A 14,961-nucleotide genomic window follows, 5' to 3' on the forward strand; every position below is an offset into this window, starting at 1 on the left:
TTCAACTGGAATTCCATCACCTCCACTAGCTTTGTTCATAGTGATGCTTCCTAAGGCCCACTTTAGTTCACTTCCCAGGATGTCTGGCTCAAGGTGAGTGATCATACCATCATGACAACTTGGGTCATGAAAATCTCTTTTGTATAGTTCTGTGTATTCTTGCCATCTCTTCTTAATTTCTTTTGCTTCTGTTAGGTCCATACCATTTCTGTCCTTTATCGAGCCCATCCTTGCATGAAATGTTCCCTTGAATTTTCTTGGGGAAAAACCTCTAATTTTCTTGAAGAGATCTCTAATCTTCGCCATTCTGTTGTTTTCCTCTATCTCTTTGCACTGAGCACTGAGGAAGGCTTTCTTAATCTCTCCTTGCTATTCTTTGGAACTTTGCATTCAGATGCTTATATCTTTCCTTTCCTCCTTTGCTTTTCGCTTCTCTTCTTTTCACAGCTATTTGTAAGGCCTCCCCAGACAGCCACTTTGCTTTTTTTGCATTTCTTTTCCATGGGGATGGTCTTGATCCCTGTCTCCTGTACAATGTCATGAACCTCAGTCCATAGTTCATCACGCACTCTGTCTATCAGATCTAGTCCCTTAAATCTATTTCTCACTTCTACTGTATAATCATAAGGAATTTGATTTAGGCCATACCTGAATGGTCTAGTGGTTTTCCTTACTTTCTTCAGTTTAAGTCTGAGTTTGGCAATAAGGAGTTCATGATCTGAGCCACATTCAGCCCCCGGTCTTGTTTTTGCTGACTGTATAGACCTTCTCCATCTTTTGCTGCAAAGAATATAATCAATCTGATTTCGGTGTTGACCATCTGGTGATATCCATGTGTAGAGTCTTCTCTTGTGTTGTTGTAAGAGGGTGTTTGTTATGACCAGTGACATCTCTTGGCAAAACTCTATTAGCCTTTGTCCTGCTTCTTTCTGTACTCCAAGGCTTAATTTGCCTTTTACTCCAGGTGTTTCTTGACTTTCTACTTTTGCATTCCAGTCCCCTATAATGAAAAGGTCATCTTTATTGGGTGCTAATTCTAGAAGAAGTTGTAGGTCTTCATAGAACCTTTCACCTTCTTCAGAATTACTGGTCTGAACAAAGACTTGGATTTCCATGATATTGAATGGTTTGCCAAACAGAGATCACCCTGTTATTTTTGAGTTTGCACCCAAGCACTGCATTTTGGACTCTTTTGTTGACCAAGATGACTACTCCATCTCTTATAAGGGATTCTTGCCCACAATAGTAGTTATACTGGTCATCTGAGTGTCCCCATTACTGCATGGAAAGTTAAATGGGAAGAGGTTGCAGGAGTGACAGATTTCCTCTTCTTGGACTCCAAAATCACTGCAGATTGTGACTGCAGTTATAAATCAGAAGATGACTGCTTCTTGGAAGGAAGGCAGTGACAAACCTGGACAGTGTGTAGAAAATCAGTACATTACTCTGCTTACAAAGGTCTGTATGTTCAAGGCTATGGTCTTCCAAATGGTCATGTACAGTTATGAGAGTTGGTCCATAATAGAAGGCAGAATGGCGAAGAACTGATGCCTTCAAACTCTGGTGCTGGAGAAGACTCCTGAAATTCCCTTGTACAACATGGAGATCAAACCAGTAAATCGTAAGGAGATCAACCCTGAACATTCACTGGAAGGACTGATGCTAAAGTTCAAGCTCCAGTATTTTGGTCATCTGATGTGAACATACAACTCATTGGAAAAGTCCCTGATCCTGGGAAAGACTGAAGATAGAAGAAGAGGGCATCAGAGGATGAGACAGCTGGATAGCATCACTGACACAATAAATGTGAACTTGGGCAAACTCCAGGAGATGGTGAGGGACAGGGAGGCCTGGCGTGTTGCAATCCTTGGGGTCACAAAGAGTTGGACACAACTGGCCAACTGAACAAGAACAATGAGCAACTGGGTAGATAGAGGTCTGTAAACTGAGTTATGAAAATCTGGGGATAGGTCAAAGGTCTAGATCTATTCTGCTTGAGAGTACTTGAAGATGTCTAGGTACAATTAGTGATTAGTTAAATGGTTATGTGTTAACAATTTATTGGTGAATTGAGGGTATAGATATGAATTTAATATATAGATATTTAAATCTGTGGTACAAGATATATGGGGAGAGATAAAAAGAGAAAAAGAGTAAAGGAAAAAAAAATGAGGATTTCAAAACCAAAATTTCCAAGATCAAAATATATTGCATAAGAAAAGGAGCAGTAATCAGCAAATAGCATTACTTCTGATAATACTAAAATGCAGTAATAATGAAATCCTTAGGGCACTCAATATACCTAAAGTTTCAGATTTTATACATTGATCCTTAAAACTCCTACCTAAAATGACTTTCCCAGCATTGGCCCAGTATAAAATATAGAATATTCAATGTTCATATAGGTTAATTTCTTTACAACTATAAATTTTTCAAGAAACATTAAAAACCTCATATATGCAAACAATACTACTCTAATGAAGAAAGCAGAGAAACTAAAGAGCCTCTTGATGAGGGTTAATGAGAAGAGTGAAAAATCTTCCTAAAAATTCAACATTCTAAAAACTAAGACCATTGCATCCAGTTCCATCACTTCAAGGCAAATAGATGGCAAAAAATTGGAAACAGTGACAGATTTTCTTTTCTTGGGCTCCAAAATTACTGCAGACGGTGACTACAACCACAAAATTAAAAGACACCTGCTCCCTGGAAGAAAAGCTATGACAAACCTAGACAGCATATTAAAAAGCAGAGACATCACTTTCCCAAAAAAAGTCTGTATAGTCAATGCTATTGTTTTTCCAGCATTCAATGTGGGGATGTAAGAGTTGAACCATAAAGAACGTCCAAATATTGATGCTTTCAATTTGTGATGCTGGAGAATACTCTTGAGAATCCCTTGGACAGCAAGGATATCAAAGCAGTCAATCCTAAAGGAAATAAATCCTGAATATTCACTGGAAGAACTGATAATGAAGCTGAAGCTCCAATACTTTGGGCACCTGATGGGAAGAGTCGACTCACTGGAAAAGACCCTGATGCTGGGATAAATTGAGGGCAAGAGGAGAAGGGGGCAAAAGCAGATGAGATTGCTGGATGGCATTATGACTCAGTGGACAAGAGTTTGAGCAAATTCTGGGAGATAGTGAAGGACAGGCAAGCCTGTTCTGTCCATGGGCTCACAAAGAGTTGGGTAGGACTTAGCAACAGAGCAACACTTTTTTTTTTTTTTTCCTGAATTCTTATTCTCATCATTAAATAATATATGATTATAGATTTTTATTTTATTATAAGTTTCAAAGCTTTTACAAATTTATTTTCATTTGTTACTGGGAACCTTTTTTTTTTTTTTTAAATAAAACTTTTTTATTCTTCTCCTAGGCACCCTTACTATTATTCAGTCTCTCAGTAGTGTCTCTTTGCAACCCCATGGACAGTAGTCCACCAGGCTTCTCTGTCTATGGGATTTCCCAGGCAAGAATACAGTGTGCAGCCATTTCCTTCTTCAGGGGATCTTCCTGATTCAGGGATCGAACCTGCGTCTCCTGCTGAGTAGGGAGTTCTTTACCACGGAGCCATCTGGGAAGCCCCATATAGCATATACTTACTGCAAATATGTTGCTCATTGAATTCATGCTTATCCCCTTAATCCCTTTGGGGGTAAAAACATACAAATGTCTAATAATCTTATCTCTACCTGACAGAGAAATATAGACTATTTTTAAAGTATTTTCATAAAATGACTCTTGCTCTGAAATGGAGCATATAAGTTTGTTTTTAAATATAGTGCATGCAAGTTAAATTAGGATGCCTTGAAGTCATTTGCTTGTTGCTATAACTTGTCCTATTGAATAGGCCATCAGTGTTCTCAGAAAATAAGGCACATTCTTTGATGAACACATTAATTTGACAGTCTCCTCTGCAATAATTTTAAGTTTTGTTATTATGATATATATCTGTAGTTATTATTTATTCTTGGAAAAGATATTGCATATGTAAGGAGGCAAATTACTGTTGAAGAGAAACAGGGAGAAAATTCACATATATTGATCTAACTAAAAAATAGATTAATCCTGAGTTTACTATCAAGAATGAGGTCTATTATCCATTATGATCAAGTCATTTAACTCTTTCCAGAAGTAAAGTCCTTTTTGTCAGAATGTGAAACCTCAACTAAAGCTAATCCTATAACTTAAGAAACGTTATTGATCTAAAACTGATTAATACAGTTTTATAACACACAGTTCTTTGGCCTAAAAAACTTCTCAACCGAAACCTTTTACTCATTGTTTACTGAGTTCAGATTTTTCATTGAATCTCTGTATATACACAATGGAGAAAATAAAATGAACTATGAACAGCGTGATTTTGATATGTTGCTTTTAATCTTGATATCAAGGTTACATATCAAATCTCTTAAATTTCTTCAATTTATGAAGATAATCACTCTGGTGTATTACTGTATAATCACTAAATGAATTTAAAAATACACAAAAGTAAATGTTTCTTTGGAAAAGAAAAAAATATATATATAAGAAAGAAAAATTTCAAAACTGCCAAATAGGAGGCCAGTGTGTAATAGTGAATGTGAAAGAAGCAAGTTCAGAAGAAACAAAAATTTTGAGAATTAAAATTAAGACAGCTGTAAACACTGGTTAGAAAATTTTGTTATAGAAACCTATTAATAAAAATCTCCTATTACATGTCTAGAAAAGTTGTACCCACTGTGTTTAAAGGTTAAGATTTAGTTTTAGATTAAACTAAAGGAAAGGAAGTCAATTCTGAATATTCATTGGAAGGACTGATGCTGAAGCTGAAGCTCCAATACTTTGGCCACCTGATACAGAGAACTGACTCACTGTAAAAGACCCTGATGCTGAGAAAGATTGAAAGCAGGAGAAGAAGGGGACAGAAGATGAGACAGTTGGGTGGCATCACCGAGTCAATGGACACGAGTTTGAGCAAGCTATGGGAGTTGGTGATGGACACGGAAGCCTGGCATGCTGCAGCCCATGGGTTGCAAAGAGTTGGACACGACTGAGCAACTGAGCTGACTGACTGACTTAGTATTAGACATTTAACGCTATTTGTGGTATATGAACCATTTGAAGGGACCCCTTTTGAATATATAAATTAAACTGTGCAAAGAAAAAAAGAAAACAGAGCTGCTCTTTTCTTAAAGACATTTTCAAATAATGGTATCATGTTCCTACAAATATCCTGAATATATAAAATGAACATTATTTGCTAGATTTTTTGTTAGGTGTAATGATTTTGTATGATCTGTTAATATGTGCTTAGGGATTATAAGCAAGAGCATTAGAATTTTTATAGCAGAATGTCAACATAGAATTAAAGGAGAATGAGTTAAGATGTTATTATGGGAATCATTGTTTATTTTCTTAACAAATAATCTTTTAAGATGCCTTTCTATACAAAGGCATCCTATCTGTTAATCTTATCCACTCCTACTGAATACCTAGATGTCCTTTTTATTTTATTTTATTCTAAACATTCTGGGGCAAATTTATTAATAGTACAGAAAGGAAACATACATTTGCCTAAAACTATGCAGTATTATTGAATTCAAATGTCTTATGCAAAAATAATCAACATTTCAGTGACAATATTTGAAATGACCTAAGAAAACTGTTAACTTCACCATGTAAAGAAGGACATAGTATATTCAAAATAAAACTGCACATGATAATATATGACATTACTGTCAAAAAATATTTGACTATTCAAGTTTATTTCCTTGAAGAATAATTTTTAAAAACTAGGATACTTACAAATAGTGGAATTGTTAACAATCTGTCACCCAAAATCAGAAAAGAATGAGGAATTATCCGGAAAAAGTAAATTTCCCTTGACATAGTAATAAAATTTATATTTAAGTTTAAAATTTTTATTTTCAAATTATCAATAAAGCTCTTCATCTTCATATCTAAAAATAAAATTAGAAGTCATGGACAGATGAGCTCAGCAGGCTACAATCCATGGGGTAACAAAGAGGTGGACAGCCTGAGCATCTAACACTTTAACTTTCACATTAAACAATAAGAGAATTCTTCCAAAATAATCAAGAAGCTTAAATATGGAGAAAAAATCCACTAAAAGTATTATTACTTGAAAACATCTAAACTTTGCTCAAAATATCACTACGTATGAGATGTGATGTCTTTTTTTCTTATGAATTTACTCTCAAGTAAATAAATGATTCTGTGATCATGTATAATTAAATACATCCCCATTCAAATTCATCACTAATATTCTCACTGAAAAAGCAAAATATCCAGAGTCACTTTTCTGGATTATCATATTAAAAACAATATAAAGCTATTGTCAAAAAAAACATGGGCTGTATATTAAAACAAACAAACAAACAAACAGTGGTTTCAAAATTAAACATCCAAAATACAGGTTAAAGTGCTTTTTATGTATTAACCCAATTGCAAGATGGTATATTATTAGCTTCACTCTACAAATGAAGAAATTGACACCAACAGAGAGTAAATAACCTTCCTGAACTAACCTGGCAAGTAAACCTAGACTCAAACCCAACCAATTATTCCACAATGTTCAAGTATTTCTCTGCAAAGAAAATACTATATATATACACACACACATATATATATATGCATATATATATATGCATATATATATATGGAAATAGTAGCTCAGATCAGTTCAGCTGCTGAGTCGTATCCAATTCTTTGCAACCCCATGGCCAACAGCATGCCAGGCCTCCCTGTTCAACTCCTGGAGCCTACTCAAACTCATGGCCATTGAGTCAGTGATGTCATCAAACTATCTCATCCTCTGTCCTTCCCTTCTCCTGCCTTCAATCTTTCCCAGCATCAGGGTCTTTTCAAATGAGTCACTTCTTTGCATCAGGTGGCAAAAGTACTGGAGTTTCAGCATCAGTCCTTCTAAAGAATATTCAGGACTGCTTTAGGATGGACCGGTAGGATCTCCTCGAAGTCCAAGGGACTCTCAAGAGTCTTCTCCAACACCACAGTTCAAAAGCATCAATTCTTCAGTGCTCAGCTTTCTTTATAATCCAACTCTCACATCCACACATGACTACAGGAAAAACCATAGCTTTGAAAAGATGGACCTCTGATGGCAAGTAATGTCTCTGCTTTTTTTTTTTTTTTTAAATTAAATTTATTTATTTTAATTAGAGGCTAATTACTTTACAATATTGTATTGGTTTTGCCATATGCTGTCTATGTTGGTCATAGCTTTTGTTCCAAGGAGCAAGTATCTTTTAATTTCATGGCTGCAGTCACAATCTGCAGTGATTTTGGAGCCCAAGAAAATAAACTTTGTCACTATTTCCATGGTTTCCCAATCTATTTGGCATGAAGTGATGGGACCAGATGCCATGATCTTAGTTTTCTGAAAGTTGAGTTTTAAGCCAGCTTTTCCACTCTCATCTTTCACTTTCATTAAGAGGTTCTTTAGTTCCTCTTCACTTTCTGCCATAAGGGTGGTGTCATCTGCATATTTGGGGTTATTGATATTTCTCCAGACAATCTTGATTCCTGCTTGTGCTTCATCCATCCCTCCACTTCACATGATGTACTCTGCATATAAGTTATATAAGCAGGGTGACAGTATACAGCCTTGACACACTCCTTTCCCAATTTGGAACCAGTCAGTTGTTCCATGTCCGATTCTAACAGCTGCTTCTTGACCTTCATATGATTTCTCAGAAGACAGGTAAGGTGGTCTGGTATTTCCATATCTTTAGAAATTTTCCACAGTTTGTTGTGATTTACAAAGACAAAGGCTTTGGCATAATCAAGAAAGCAGAAGTAGATTTTTTCTGGAATCCGCTTGCTTTTTATATGATCCAACACATGTTGGCAATTCAATCTCTAGTTCCTCTGAATTTTCTAATTCCTGCTTGAACATCTGGAAGTTCATGGTTCACATACTGTTGAAGCATCGCTTGGAGAATTTGAGCATTACTTTGCTAGTGTGTGAGATGAGTGCAATTGTGCAGTAGTTTGAAGATTCTTTGACATTGCCCTTCTTTGGGATTAGAATTAAAACTGACCCTTTCCAGTCCTGTGGCCACTGCTGAGTTTTCCAAATTTGCTGGCATATTGAGTGCAATACTTCCACAGCATCATCTTTTAGGATTTGAAATAGCTCAACTGGAATCCCATCACCTCCACTAGCTTTGTTCTAAGTGATGCTTCCTAAGGCTCACTTAACTTTGCATTCCAGAATGTCTGGATCTAGGTGAGTGATCCCACCATCGTGATTACCTGGGTCTTGAAGATCTTTTTTTGTACATTTATTCTGTTTGTTCTTTCCACTTCTTAATTTCTTCTGCTTCTATTAGGTCCATACCATTTCTGTCCTTTATTTTGCCCATCTTTGCATGAAATATTCCCTTAGTATCACTAATTTTCTTGAAGAGATCTCTAGTCTTTCCCATTATATTGTTTTCATCTATTTCTCTGCACTAAGCACTGAGGAAGGCTTTCTTATCTTTCCTTGCTATTCTTTGAAACTCTGCATTCAAATGGGTATATCTTTCCTTTTCTCCTTTGCCTTAACTTCTCTTCTTTTCAAAGCTATTTATAAGGCTTCTTCAAACAACCATTTTGCCTTTTTGCATTTCTTTCCCTTGGGGATGGTTTGGATCACTGCCTCCATCCATAGTTCTTCAGGCACTTTGTCTATCAGATCAAATCCTTTGAATCTATTTCTCATTTCCACTGTATAGTTATAAAAGATTTGATTTAGGTCATACATGAATGGCCTAGTGCTTTCCCCTACTTTCTTCAATTTAAGTCTCAATTTGGTAATAAGGAGTTCATGACCAGAGCCATAGTCAGCTCCCAGTTTTGTTTTTCCTTTTTTTTTTTTTTTTTTTTTTGAGACTGTATAGAGCTTCTCCATTTTCAGCTGCAAAGAATATAATCAGTCTAATTTTGGTATTGACCATCTGGTGATGTCCATGTGTAGAGTCTTCTCCTGTGTTGTTGAAAGAGTGTGTTTGCTATATGATCAGTGCATTCTCTTGATAAAATTCTGTTACCCTTTGCCCTGCTTCATTTTATATTTCAAGGTCAAACTTGCCTGCTACACCAGGTATCTCTTGACTTCCTATTTTTGCATTCCAGTCCCCTAGAATGAAAATGACATATTTTTGGGGTGTTAGTTCTAGAACGTCTTCATGCTGCTGCTAAGGCGCTTCAGTCGTGTCCAACTCTGTGCGACCCCAGAGACGGCAGCCCACCAGGCTCCCCCGTCCTGGGGATTCTCCAGGCAAGAACACTGGAGTGGGTTGCCATTTCCTTCTCCAATGCATGAAAGTGAAAAGTGAAAGTGAAGTCTCTCAGTCGTGTCCGACTGTTCTCGACCCCATGGATTGCAGCCTTCCAGGCTCCTCTGTTCATGGGATTTTCCAGGCAAGAGTACTGGAGTGGGGTGCCATTGCCTTCTCTGATAGGTCTTCATAGAACCATTTAATTTCAGCTTCTTCAGTATTACTGCTTGGGCCATAGACTTCGATTACTGTGATATTGAATTGTTTGCCTTGGAAAAGAACAGAGATCATTCTGTCACTTTTGAGACTGGATCCAACTAGTGCATTTTGGACTGTTTTGTTAACTATGAGGGCTACTTAGCTTTCTTAGTGTCTCAGACAGTAAGGAAGCCACAGGCAATTCAGTAAGCAATCCATGGGCAATTGTTGTCCATAATGAATTTCATAATTAAATGCATCCTCTAATAAAGATTTCCAGGGAATCAGGGAAGGAAATTCACATTATGAACAACATAGAACTTTAATACAAACTCTTATTCAAAGGTTCATATCTCTAACAATGCAAGGTCTTCCCCTTTCTTTTGAAAGGATGCAAACTACTTTTTTATTAACCAGAATATATAAGTTCAATTCACCCTTTCTTCAAAGCAAAGTTGGCTAGGCATATCATCCAAACACCAATTTTAATGGTACTGAAACATGCTTCACATATGAATTTTCTTTCCCCTCTCTCACTACTGAAAGTGAAAGTCACTCAGTTGTGTCTGACTCTTTGCCACCCCATGGACCGTAGCCTGCCAGGCTCTTCTGTCCATGGGGATTTTCCAGGCAAGAATACTGGAGTGGGTAGCCGTTCACTTCTCCAGGGTATCTTTAACCCTCTCCCCCGCCCCCCGCCCCCAAAAGGCCCCAAATTATCCAGTAAGTTAGAACCTAGAAGCAATTTTAAAGAAAGAGAATGAGACCTGTTTTTCTACATGCTGCATAAATTCAACATTTTTTTTTTGGACATTTATCTCATGACTCAAAGAGTTCTAGGTATCAAATATACAGTAGTAAATATTATAAAGCTTTATTTAAAGTCTAGAAGAATAAAAGAAAACTAACCAAGTGGAAATATATTTGTTCTACAAAATTGTATTGATATTAACAGTTCACAGAACATTACTTTCTGGGGAACTAAAGAAAAATTAATAATGATAATTTATATTTTATATTACTGTGTACAAAGAAATGTTTAACACCCTACACTTTATAGAAGAGAAAAAGTTGTCTTTGCAAAAATGAATCAATGAATTTGGGAGAGAAATATGTTTTAAGGGATGTGAAACTTCCTTCCCTAATTGATAAAAATGCTATTATATGGCTTTCCTGGTAGCTGAGACAGTAAAGAATCTGCTTGCAATTCGGGAGACCTGGATTTGAACCCTGAGTCAGGAAGATCCCCTGAAGGAAGATGTGGCAATTCATTCCAATATTTTTGACTGGAGAATCCCCATGGACAGAGGAGCCTGACGGGTTACAGTCCACTAATCAGAGTTGGACACGACTGATCGACTAAGCTCACAAACACACACAAGCTGCTATTAAGGGCAGAAACAAATAAATTGTAAATAATGGTATCTGACAGTGATACAAGAAGGTTTCAATTCTTTTATAATGGAAACAATGAATTATCAGAGATGTATTTTGATGAAGCTTTTCTTCTTTTCCTTTCTGAAAACAATTCAACAACATAGGAACTTGTCACAGTAAGAGGTTAAAATAAAGCTGCGTGAAACAGAGAATTTGACATTTAGATACCACTTTTAATTTTATACAGACTTCTTCGTAAGGAACTCTATTAATGTAATTTGTTGGTTGCTGAACAAGATGATTTTGAACAAGATAATTTATTAATTTTATTTTTGTCAGATTTTATCTGTTTCTAGAGTGTTTCTAACAGTCATATAATAATTCATGCTACCCACTATATTTCCTCTATTTCCCTTTGTGGTCCATTTCTTATTTTATTCTATTAATATTTAAATTTAGAAGCAGATTCACTTGTGATCAATGATTAATTTAAATTCTATAAATGATTAATTTAAATTCTATAAATAACAAATATTTTATTTAACATAGAAAAAATAAAAAACTAGTTTCAGAAAACTACAAATGTGAGAACTATTCTGAGATGAATGGACTTCTCATGCATTTAAATGACATCTGTCAAGAAACATATTTCTCTATTAATACTTCACAGATCACTGCAACTTATACAGTAAAATTACCAAACAGAAGATATATATCCTCTAAAAATGAGCAAAGCAGAAATGGTTTTATAGATACTCTGAACATTAAAACAAAACAAATACCACAAATGTATACACGCAAATCTACTAAATAAAATACAAATTAAAAAATTTTAGTTTTGGGAACATTTCAGGAAGTGTAATAAATAAGCAAGGAGATATTTCTTAGGTTGGTGACTCTATGAATTAAAAACTATCAGATAATTCCCCAGTGGTCCAGTGGTTAGGACTCTAACAGAGGGGCTGGGTTCAATCCTTGGTCAAGGAACTAAGATACTATAAGCCACAGAGAGCAGCCAAAAATAAATAAATAAATAAATAATCAAACAAGTTTCTCTTATACAATAGTTCCAAAAATACTGAATGTATTTTCAGAATATATTCCAAAGTTATTCAGAGTATTTGTTCATTTTGGATAGTATTCCTTTTCTATCACCTTTTAAATTTTACACTTATTTTAAATTTTAGAATAAATTTCAAATATAATACTGTGTCCCCTATCCAGACACATCCAGTTTTCCCTACTGTGAACATGTTATATTTGTATAGTAACTTGTCACAATTAATGAACAAGTATTGATATATTATTATTAACTAAATATATGGAAGAAATACAAGCTGGAATCAAGATTGCTGGGAGAAATATCAATAACCTTAGATATTCAGATGACACCACCCTTATGGCAGAAAGTGAAGAGGAACTAAAAAGCCTCCTGATAAAAGTGAAAAAGGAGACTGAAAAAGTTGGCTTAAAGCTCAACATTCAGAAAACGAAGATCATGGCATCTGGTCCCATCACTTCATGGGAAATAGATGGGGAAACAGTGGAAACAGTGTCAGACTTTATTTTGTGGGGCTCCAAAATCACTGCAGATGGTGACTTCAGCCATGAAATTAAAAGACACTTACTCCTTAGAAGAAAAGTGATGACCAACCTAGATAGCATATTGAAAAGCAGACATTACTTTGCCAACAAATGTCCATTTAGTCAAGGCCATGGTTTTTCCTGTGGTCATGTATGGATGTGAGAGTTGGACTGTGAAGAAGCTGAGCACTGAAGAATTGCTGCTTTTGAACTATGGTGTTGGAGAAGACTCCTGAGAGTCCCTTGGACTGCAAGGAGATCCACCCAGTCCATTCTGAAGGAAATCAGCCCTGGGATTTCTTTGGAAGGAATGATGCTAATGCTGAAACTCCAGTACTTTGGCCACCTCATGCGAAGAGTTGACTCATTGGAAAAGACTCTGATGCTGGGAGGGGTTGGGGGTTAGGAGGAGAGGAGGAGGACAGAGGATGAGATGGCTGGATGGCATCACCGACTCTATGGACTGAGTCTGAGTGAACTCTGGGAGTTGGTGATGGACAGGGAGGCCTGGCATACTGCAATTCATGGCGTCTCAATGAGTCGGACAAGACTGAGCGACTGATCTGATCTGATCTGATCTGATACTTCACTTAGATTTCCATTTTTGTAACTAATGTCCTTGAGACCATCCCAGGATCACCCCAGAACATGACATTACACTTATTCATCCTGTCTTTTTAGGTTCATCTTGATGGTGACAAAGAACTTTCTTAATAATAATAACTGACAAGTTTCTAAGGCAGAAATTTAAAAAAGTAACTTATTTGTAAACATTTAAACTAGGAATTTTTTAAAAAGACTAATTTGAGGAGGAGGAGCCAAGATGGTGGAGGAGTAGGATGGGGAGAACACTTTCTCCCCCACAAATTCATCAAAAGAGCATTTAAACGTCAAGTAAATTCCACAAAACAACTTTTGAATGCCAGCAGAGGACATCAGGCACCCAGAAAAGCAACCCAACTCTTCGAAAAGAGAGAGAAGAAATACAGCTCCACCCACCAGAACACCGACACAAGCTTCCCTAACCAGGAAACCTTGACAAGCCACCTGTACAAACCCACACACAGCGAGGAAAGGCCACAATAAAGAGAACTCCACAAACTGACAGAATACAGAAAGGACACCATAAACTCAGCAATTTAAACAAGATGAAGAGACAGAGGAATACCCAGCAGATAAAGGAACAGGATAAATGCCCATCAAACCAAACAAAAGAGGAAGAGATAGGGAATCTACCTGATAAAGAATTCCAAATAATGATAGTGAAATTGATCTAAAATCTTGAAATTAAAATGGAATCACAGATAAATAGCCTGGAGACAAGGATTGAGAAGATGCAAGAAAGGTTTAACAAGGACCTAGAGGAAATAAAAAAGAGTCAATATATAATGAATAATGCAATAAATGAAATTAAAAACACCCTGGAGGCAACAAATAGTAGAATAACAGAGGCAGAAGATAGGATTAGTGAATTAGAAGATAGAATGGTAGAAATAAATGAATCAGAGAGGATAAAAGAAAAACGAATTAAAAGAAATGAGGACAATCTCAGAGACCTCCAGGACAATATTAAAAGCTACAACATTCGAATCATAGGGGTTCCAGAAGAAGAAGACAAAAAGAAAGATCATGAGAAAATAATTGAGGAGATAATAGTGGAAAACTTCCCTAAAATGGGGAAGGAAATAATCACCCAAGTCCAAGAAACCCAGAGAGTACCAAACAGGATAAACCCAAGGCGAAACACCCCAAGACACATATTAATCAAATTAACAAAGATCAAACACAAAGAACAAATATTAAAAGCAGCAAGGGAAAAACAACAAATAACACACAAGGGAATTCCCATAAGGATAACAGCTGATCTTTCAAAGGAAACTCTTCAAGCCAGGAGGGAATGGCAAGACATACTTAAAATGATGAAAGAAAATAACCTACAGCCCAGATTATTGTACCCAGCAAGGATCTCATTCAAGTATGAAGGAGAAATAAAAAGCTTTTCAGACAAGCAAAAGCTGAGAGAATTCTGCACCACCAAACCAGCTCTCCAACAAATAGTAAAGGATATTCTCTAGACAGGAAACACAAAAACGGTGTATAAATTCGAACCCAAAACAATAAAGTAAATGGCAACGGGATCATATTTATCAGTAATTACCTTAAACGTAAATGGGTTGAATGCCCCAACCAAAAGACAAAGACTAGCTGAATGGATACAAAAACAAGACCCCTACATATGTTGTCTACAAGAGACCCACCTCAAAATAGGGGACACATACAGACTGAAAGTGAAGGTCTGGAAAAAGATTTTCCATGCAAATAGGGACCAAAAGAAAGCAGGAGTAGCAATACTCATATCAGATAAAATAGACTTTAAAACAAAGGCTGTTAAAAGAGACAAAGAAGGACACTACATAATGATCAACGGATCCATCCAAGAAGAAGATATAACAATTATAAATATATATGCACCCAACATGGGAGCACTGCAGTATGTAAGACAAATGCTA

This window comes from Bos indicus, chromosome 6, assembly GCF_029378745.1.
Source record: "Bos indicus isolate NIAB-ARS_2022 breed Sahiwal x Tharparkar chromosome 6, NIAB-ARS_B.indTharparkar_mat_pri_1.0, whole genome shotgun sequence".
NCBI classification, from domain to species: Eukaryota; Metazoa; Chordata; class Mammalia; order Artiodactyla; family Bovidae; genus Bos; species Bos indicus.